This window comes from Scyliorhinus torazame, chromosome 4 (assembly GCF_047496885.1).
Source record: "Scyliorhinus torazame isolate Kashiwa2021f chromosome 4, sScyTor2.1, whole genome shotgun sequence".
In the NCBI taxonomy this organism is placed as follows: domain Eukaryota; kingdom Metazoa; phylum Chordata; class Chondrichthyes; order Carcharhiniformes; family Scyliorhinidae; genus Scyliorhinus; species Scyliorhinus torazame.
In genome coordinates, this window is record NC_092710.1 from 47,720,707 (window position 1) to 47,730,512 (window position 9,806).

General features: G+C 44.6%; 1 non-coding gene across 1 annotated transcript; it reads right to left on the minus strand.

Annotated features, from left to right (window-relative positions):
* Positions 1-3,043: 3,043 nt before the first annotated feature.
* trnak-uuu (transfer RNA lysine (anticodon UUU)) lies at positions 3,044-3,116 on the minus strand. The gene has a single exon. It is a non-coding gene; the product is annotated as a tRNA-Lys (tRNA).
* Between the last annotated feature and the right edge of the window lie 6,690 nt (positions 3,117-9,806).

Consider the following 9,806-nt stretch of genomic DNA (forward strand, 5'->3'; position numbering starts at 1 on the left):
TCCCTTCGGCTTTCTTTCTCAAATTCTTCAACTTGGTCTCGCATTTTACCAATGACCTGTGATGTGACAACTGTTGTTACCCAGGGACATGCACTGGGACTTCAATACATTGAAGATTACGTTTAGTTCGCTGAGATATTAGTGGGGAGCTGCAGAGATTCAGATTGTTTTTTGAGAGAGGGAATAAAGCGTGTCATCTGTTGTTTGTTGTGGCAGAGTGTGAACGCAAGTAAGCTCATTGAGTAAAGTAGCAAATTATGCAAATCGCAAAGTTTCAGGGTGTAAATAGATCTATCAACGCCACATCTTCATGGAAAACGCCCCATCCTTTATCCCGCCCAAATCGTTCTTGCTGACATGCAGCAACATATATCGTCCAATAAAAAGGCAAATTACTGCAGATGTGAAATCTGAAAAAAAACAGGAAATGATGGAAAATCTCAGTGGGTCTGGCAGCATCTGTGAAGAGAGAACCGAGCTAACGTTTCGAGGCAGGGTCATTCTTCATCAGAGTAAATCATTTAATCATTCAATCTTTGCTCACAGACATCGCTGACAGACATTCAACATGTTCCTACTGGATTTCCTGAGGTCAATCCTGTCGTGCATTCAAAGGAAAATACTGCACATGTTGTGAATGTGCATGAGAAACTAAAAATGATTGGATTAAAGCTCATAAAATTTGAGGATGTCTGTGGAGCCAGACACAAAGTTAATGTTTCAAATCCGTGTGATCCTTATTCAGAGATGAAGCGAGGTTTCATGCAATGGAGTAGATGAGGAAAATGGAAGTTGAGTGAAAAGTGTGAGATATGGAAATTTGAATCAAGTTTGACATAAATCAAGGGAAAGCAATCTTGAAGGTCAGTACCACAGAAATATTGTCAACATTTTCTGTGTCCACCATTAAATGAGGAGCATTCTTCACAGACGACATGCTTTGACCTGGTTGTATAAAGGGACTGCTGAGATTTGAACTCAGGATCTCCTGATTACAAGACATGCACTTTAACCATCTAAGCCACAGCACCAATCTGCAAAGCAGCTTTGCAAGTGTAGAACAGATTTCAATTGTTTTGATTAAACATCAGTATTGTTGATTTCTCCTGCTGACTTTGAGAGTGCAAACTAAAATATTCATCAGCACTGGGCTTTTGAACTGTAAAAATTGCAGTTATTTCTGAAAGTTATTAATTTAAAAGCAGTTCTGCAGGAAAGAAGTATACAAACAGGAAATATTTTGCAAATTGGGAAATTATTAAACATGGCCAGAAAATTATAGTGGTATAATGCAGGACAAGACCAGGACAGAGTTTTTACATCAACTGAAAATCTCGCAAAAATTCTTGAAAACTCTGGACAGCTGTTGCAATTTGGCAAACACGACGTTGTCACGGTTCTTCCACTTTCCATGAAGCATCCTGCATTCTTTATTTTTATTTCCGACCGTTCATTGGGAAGCAAACGCCTTGAGCCAAAATCAAATCCTTGACAGGGAATTGAATGCTGGACCCTCAGATTAAAACTCTGAGGCTCTACCGACTGAGCTACCAGGGCCCATTATAAAAATGTCCTCATAGCTCACTTCAAAGTCTCATATTGTATCTTTTGAATTTCCTTCACTGGTAATTCGGCCTCTCCAGCTCATTTGCCTCGCAAGCAGACCGGCAGCCTCCCTTCGGCTTTCTTTCTCAAACTCTTCAACTTGGACTCGCATTTTACCAATGACCTGTGATGTGACAACTGTTGTTACCCAGGGACATGCACTGGGACTTCAAGACTTTGAAGATTATACTAGTTCGCTGAGATATCAGTGGGAAGCTGCAGAGATACAGATTGTATTTTGAGAGAGGGAATAAAGCGTGTCATCTGTTGTCTGTTGTGGCAGAGTGTGAACGCAAGTAAGCTCATCTAGTAAAGTAACAAATTATGCAAATCGCAAAGTTTCAGGGTGTAAATAGATCTGTCAACGCCACATCTTCATGGAAAACGCCCCATCCTTTATCCCGCCCAAATCGTTCTTGCTGACATGCAGCAACATATATCGTCCAATAAAAAGGCAAATTACTGCAGATGTGAAATCTGAAAAAAACCAGGAAATGATGGAAAATCTCAGTGGGTCTGGCAGCATCTGTGAAGAGAGAACCGAGCTAACGTTTCGAGGCTGGGTCACTCTTCATCAGAGTAAATCTGTGAATCTGCATGAGAAACTAAAAATGATTGGATTAAAGCTCATCAAATTTGAGGACGTCTGTGGAACCAGACACAAAGTTAATGTTTCAAATCCGTGTGATCCTTATTCAGAGCTGAAGCGAGGTTACATGCAATGGAGTAGATGAGGAAAATGGAAGTTGCGTGAAAAATGGGAGATATGGAAGTTTGAATCAAGTTTGACATAAAACAAGCGAAAACAATTTTGAAGGTCAGTACCACAGAATTGATGTCAACATTTTCTGTGTTCACCATTAAATGAGGAGCATTCTTCACAGGCTACATGCTTTGACCTGAATGTATAAATGTACTTCTGAGATTTGAACTCAGGATCTACTGTTTACAAGACAGGCACTTTAACCATCTAAGCCACAGCACCAATCTGCAAAGAAACTTTGCAAGTATAGAACAGATTTCAATTGTTTTGATTAAACATCAGTATTGTTAATTTCTCCTGCTGACTTTGAGAGTGCAAATTAAAATATTCATCGGCATTGGGCTTTTGAAACTGTAAAAATTGCAGTTATTCTGAAAGTTATTAATTTAAAAGCAGTTATGCTGGAAAGAAGTATACAAACAGGATATATTTTGCGAATTGGGAAGTGATTAAACATTGCCAGATTACTACAGTGGTATAATGCAGGATAAGACCAGGAGAGAGTTTTTACATCAACTGAAAATCTAGCAAAAATTCTTGAAAATTCTGGACGGCTGTTGCAATTTGGCAAACACGACGTTGTCACGGTTCTTCCACTTTCCATAAAGCATCCTGCATTCTTTATTTTTATTTCCTGCCGTTCATTGGGAAGCAAACGCCTTGAGCCAAAATCAAAGCCTTGTCAGGGACTTGAACCCTGGACCCTCAGATTAAAAGTCTGATGCTCTACCGACTGAGCTATCAGGGCCCATTATAGAAATGTTCTCATAGCTCACTTCAAAGTCTCATATTGTATCTTTTGAATTTCCTTCACTGGTAATTCAGCCTCTCCAGCTCATTTCCCTCGCAAGCAGACTGGCAGCCTCCCTTTGGTTTCCTTTCTCAAATTCTTCAAATTGCACTCGCATTTTACCCGACCAGTGGAAACAACCTGCCCACATCTATCCTTTCTATTCCCTTCATAATTTTATATGTCTCAATAAGATCCCCCCCGCATCCTTCTAAACTCCAATGATTACATTCCCAGTCTACACAACCTTTCATCATAATCCAATCCCCTCAACTCTGGGATCAACCTAGTGAATCTCCTCTGCACTCCCTCCAGTGCCAATATGTCCTTTCTCAGGTAAGGAGCACAAAACTGAACACAATACTCCAGATGCGGCCTCGCCAGCACCCTATACAATTGCAGCATAACCTCACTAGTCTTGAACTCCATCCCTCTAGCAATGAAAGACAAAACTCGATTAGCCTTCTTAATCACCTGTTGCACCTGCACACCAGCTTTTTGCGACTCGTGCACCAGCACACCCAGGTCCCTCTGCACAGCAGCATGTTTTAACATCTTACCGTTTAAATAATAATCCATTCTGCTGTTATTCCTCCCAAAATGGATTGCCTCACACTTGTCAACATTGAATTCCATCTGCCAAACCTAGCTCAGTCACCTAACCTATCCAAATCCTTCTGCAGACTTCCGGTATCCTCTGCCCTTTTTGCTTTACCACTCATCTTAGTGTCTGCAAACTTTGACACATTGCACTTGGTCCCCAACTCTAAATTGTCTATGTAAATTGTGAACAACTGCGGGCCCAACACTGATCCTTGAGGGAACCCACTAGTTACAGGTTGCCAACCAGAGAAACACCAATTTATCCCCACTCTCTGCTTTCTGTTAGTTAACCAATCCGCTACCCATGCTACCACTTTACCCTCAATGCCATGCACCTTTAGTTTATGCAGCAACCTTTTGTGTGGCACCTTGTCAAAAGTTTTCTGGAAATCCAGATATACCACATCCATTGGCTCCCCGTTATCTACTGCACTGGTAATGTCCTCAAAAAATTCTACCAAATTAGTCAGACACGACCTACCCTTTGTGAACCCATGCTGCGTCTGCCCAATGGGACAATTTCCCTCCAGGTGCCCCGCTATTTCCTCCTTAATGATAGATTCCAGCATTTTCCCTGCAACCGAAGTTTAGCTTACCGGCCTATAATTACCCACTTTCTGCCGACCTCCTTTTTTAAACAGTGGTGTCACGTTTGCTACTTTCCTATCCTCTGGGACCACCCCAGAGTCTAGTGAATTTTGATAAATTATCACTAGTGCGTTTACGATTTCCCTAGCCATCTCTTTTAACACTCTGGGATGCATCCCATCAGGGCCAGGAGACTTGTCTACCTTTAGCCCCATTAGCTTGCCCAATACTGCCTCCTTAGTGATTACAATCCTCTCAAGGTCCTCACCTATCATATCCTTATTTCCATCAGTCACTGGCATGTTATTTGTGTCCTCCACTGTGAAGACTGACCCAAAAAACCTGTTCAGCTCCTCAGCCATTTCCCCGTCTCCTATTATTAAATCTCCCTTCTCATCTTCCAAAGGACCAATATTTACCTTAGCGACTCTTTTTTGTTTTAGATATTTGTAGAAGCTTTTACTATCTGCTTTTATGTTCTGAGCCAGTTTACTTTCACAGTCTACCTTACTCTTCTTTATGGCTTTTTTATAGCTTTCTGTTGTCCCCTAAAGACTACCCAGTCCTCTAGTCTCCCACTAAATTTTGCCACTTTGTATGTTTTTTCCTTCAATTTGATACTCTCCCTCACCTCCTTAGATATCCACGGTCGATTTTTCCCCTTTCTACCGTCTTTCTTTCTTGTTGCTATGAACCTTTTCTGAACACTGTGAAAGATTGCACGGAAGGTTCTCCACTGTTCCTCAACTGCTTCACCATGAAGCCTTTGCTCCCAGTCTACCTTAGCTAGTTCTTCTCTCATCCCATTGTAATCGCCTTTGTTTAAGCACAAAACACTAGTGTTTGATTTTACCTTGTCATCCTCCAACTGTATTTTAAATTCCACCATATTGTGGTCGCTCCTTCCAAGAGGATCCTGAACTATAAGATCATTAATCAATCCTGCCTCATTACACATGTCCAGATCTAGGACCGCTTGTTCCCTTGTAGGTTCCATTACATACTGTTCCAGGAAATTATCCCGGGCACATTCTTTAAATTCCTCCTCAAGGCTGCCTTTACCAACCTGGTTAAACCAATCGATATGCAGATTAAAATCTCCCATGATAACCACTGTACCATTTCTACATGCATCCGTTATTTCTTTGCTTATTGCCTGCCCTACCATTCTGTTACTATTTGGTGGCCTGTAGACTACTCCTATCAGTGACCTTTTCGCCTTACTATTCCTGATTTCCACCCAAATCGATTCAACCTTGTCCTCCATAGCACCAATATCATCCCTTACTATTGCCCGGATATCATCCTTAAGCAACAAAGCTACACCACCGCCCTTACCGTCCATTCTATCCTTTCGTATAGTCTGATACCCTTGGATATTTAACTCCCAGTCGTGACCATCTTTTAACCATGTTTCAGTAATGGCCACTAAATCATAGTCATTCACGATGATTTGTGCCATCAACTCATTTACCTTATTTCGTATACTACGAGCATTCAGATAAAGTACACTTATGCTGTTTTTTATGTTTTTGTTATGAATCCTAACACCTTGATCAGCAACTTTTCGCAATTTATTTTTCCTCTTACCCTTTCTCCTAATTTTCCTTGTCTTTGAACCCATATCTCTACAAAATAACCTGTCACGTAACCTGCTGCCTTGATCTCCATTAACCATTATACTGTCCATAGCTTTACACTTCCCTTCCCCCCAACTTGCTAGTTTAAAGTCCTTGTGACCAACCTATTTATCCTATTCGCTAGAACACTGGTCCCAGAATGGTTCAGGTGAAGACCGTCCCAACGGTACAGGTCCCTCCTGCCCCAGTACTGATTCCAATGCCCCATGAAATGGAATCCCTCTTTCCCGCACCACTTCTTTAGCCACGTGTTAACTTCTCTAATTTTCTCAACCCTCTGCCAATTGGCACGTGGCTCGGGTAGTAATCCAGAGATTATAACCCTGGAGGACCTGCTCTTTAATTTAGTCCCTAGTGTTTGATAATCCCCAAACAGGTCCTCTTTCCTAGTCTTACCTATGTTGTTAGTCCCAACGTGGACCACAGCAACTGGATCCTCCCCCTCCCTCTCCAAAATCCTTTCAAGCCGATCAGAGATGTCCCTCACCCTGGCACCGGGCAGGCAACATACCATGCGGGACTCTCGATCTGGCTTACAAAGGATGCCATCAATCTCCCTAATTATAGAATCCCCTACAACTACCACTTGTCTTTTTGCTCCCCCCTCTTGAATTGCTTCCTGTACCAAAGTGCAGTGGTCAGTCAACGCATCCTCCCTACAGCCCTCTTCCTCATCCACACAGGGAGCAAGTACCTTATACCTGTTGGACAAAGTCAAGGGATGAGGCTCCTCAACTCCTAAACTCAGGATCCCCCTACCTGCCTCCCTTGCAGTCATACCACTCTGTCCCTGACCACTGTCCGAATTAACAGAACTTATTCTACCGGGTGTGACTGCCTCCTGAAACAAAGCGTCCAGGTAATGTTCCCCCTCCCTGATGTGCCGCAGTGTGTGCAGCTCGGTCTCCAGCTCATCAATTCTGAGTCGTAATTCCTCGAGCAGCCAACACTGCAGATGTGGTCACTGACGGTCTCAATGGGATCCACCAGTTCCATCATCATACAGCAACAGCACATCACCTGTCCAGCCATATTCAACTAGTTAATTAATTTAAATATTTAAAAAAAAAAACATTTTTTGTCGAACCTCAAGGATAAACCCGAACACCAACAAAAACACAGCCCTCTCTGGCCACTCACCCGAACTCAGTCACTCACCTAATCTCAGATGGACTCTGTTCCAATCAGCACTCCGTGACTAAAGGCACTCCTGCCACACCTTTTGTGCACTCACCTCTCCCAGCACTGTCCCGGCTCTCTCCTCCAGCGCTTTTTAAATCTCCCGGCTCTCTCCTCCCGTGCTTTTTAAATCTCCCGGCTCTCTCCTCCCGCCCTTTTTAAATCTCCCGGCTCTCTCCTCCCGCCCTTTTTAAATCTCCCGGCTCTCTCCTCCGGCGCTGTTTTCGCTGTCCCGGCTCTCTCCTCCCGCGCTTTTTAAATCTCCCGGCTGTCTCCTCCGGCGCTATTTTCGCTGTCCCGGCTCTCTCTGCTCCCGCGCTGTTTTCGCTGTCCCGGCTCTCTCCTCCCGTGCTTTTTAAATCTCCCGGCTCTCTCCTCCCGCCCTTTTTAAATCTCCCGGCTCTCTCCTCCGGCGCTATTTTGGCTGTCCCGGCTCTCTCTGCTCCCGCGCTGTTTTCGCTGTGCAGCGGGACCTGGGTGTCCTTGTGCACCAGTCGCTGAAGGAAAGCATGCAGGTGCAGCAGGTGGTAAAGTGGTATGTTGGCCTTCATTGCGAGGTGTTTCGAGTATAGAAGGAGGGATGTGTTGCTGCAATTATAAAGGGCCATGGTGAGGCAGTTTTGGTCTCCTCCTCTGTGGAAGGATGTTTTTGCTCTCGAGGGAGAGCAGCGAAGGTTTACCAGACTGATTCCAGGGATGGCTGGACTATCATATGAGGAGAGATTGACTAGGTTAGGATTATTCTCGCTGGAGTTCAGAAGAATGAGGGGGGGATCTCATAGAGACTTATAAAATTCTGACAGGACTAGACAGGGTAAATGCGGGGAAGATGTTACCAATGTGGGTGTGTCCAGAGCCAGGGGTCGCAGTCTGAGGATTCAGGGTAAACCATTTTGGACAGAGATGAGGAGATATTTTTTCACCCAAAGAGTGGTGAGCCTGTGGAATTCATTACCACAGGAAGTAGTTGATGCTAAAACATGGAATATATTCAAGAGGCGGCTAGATATAGCACTTGGGGTGAATGGGATCAAAGGCTATGGGGAGACAGCAGGATTAGGCTTTTGAGGTGGATGATCAGCCATGATCGTGATGAATGGCGGAGCAGGCTCGAAGGGCCGAAAGACTTCCTCCTCGTCCTATGTTCCACAAAAGGCCACCATTCCTGGTTGGATTCATAGATGTTACAGTGCAGAAGGAGGCCATTCGGCCCAGTGAGTCTGCACCGGCCCTTGGAAAGAGCACCCTACTTAAGCCCCACGCCTCCATCCTATCCCCTTTATCCCCGTAACCCAGTATCCCCACCGAAACGGTTTGGACACTGAGGGCAATTTAGGGTGTCCAATCCACCTAACCTGCACATCTTTGGACTGTGGGAGGAAGCCGGAGCACCCGGAGAAAACCCCCACACACACACAGAACGTGCAGACTCCGCACAGACAGTGAGCCAAACCAGAAATCGAACCTGGAATGCTGGAGCTGTGAAGTAACTGTGCTAAGCACTGCGCTAACGTGCTGCCTGAAGGCCATTGTCTGCAGGGGGTAAAAGTCAGACATGTTAGCATGGTGCGTACTCGCATGCCCAGCCAGGTCCAACAGGCTGTACTGCAGACCGTGCCCCCACTTGTCCTGCTCCCTCCCCCCCGGCCACTCCTCCAGCACTCTGCGCTCCACAACCCTGGCTCCATCGGTGCCCTGTGCCTTGGGGACCTATGGCCCTGGTGCCCATCACAATGCAGCATGAAGTCGACCGCTTGGACACTCTCAAACAGCTCCCCATGAACTAAAAATGTCCAGATATCTGGGGGCCATTTTAGCTGCCCTCCTATTTTCTAAAAGAACAAAAATGGCTTCACATCATTCTCTTCAAATTTGGAAAGGAATCTCACAAACTTGATGGTCTCAGAAAGTAGTCCCACGTGAGAGGGATGGTGAGGGGGATGGGGTGGGTATTTCCTCATCGAGAGAGATATTAACTTGCAGCGACGCCGTCTATACTCTCCTTACCTTTGAGTTGCCAGCTCCATTTCCAATATTCGGAAAAAGCAAATTCTCTTTCCTTTTCTTGATCCCTCCCTCTCCCTTCCTTCTCTTTCTCACTTTCCCTCTTTAACATTCCCCACGCTCTCTTTCCCTCTCATGAGCTTCTTCCTCTCTCTCCACCTCCTCGTAATTGTAGCTGCAATTAAATTGACGAGGCCATAGATTTGGAGTCACCATTGAGCTATTGATCCGAGTGCTCAACAGGAGACGCGAGATCCAGATGTTCCACTGACGACTGGATCAGCCCATTTTGTTTGATTTTACTGGAAAATGTTCACTGCTGGGAGCTGGGACCCCAACCAGAGGCGGTCAACGGGTGAGGGTGTCGGCGGACATCTTTCCCCAGCAAACATTTTCAACTGATCCGTTTTAAGGACGCCAAGGTTTTCCCATTTAAATTCTTTCGCTGAAAAAATATTTGGCCATTTTCTTTGCGTTGCAATGAGGAATTCGCTGTGCAAATGTGTTTGCTTTGAAATTGGTTCCATTTGAACATACAAAACTGGAGCAGAAGAAGGTGACTGGGCCTCTCAAGACAGCACCAACATTCAATAAGATTATGGATGTTTTGATTGTGTTTCGATTTTTAAATTCC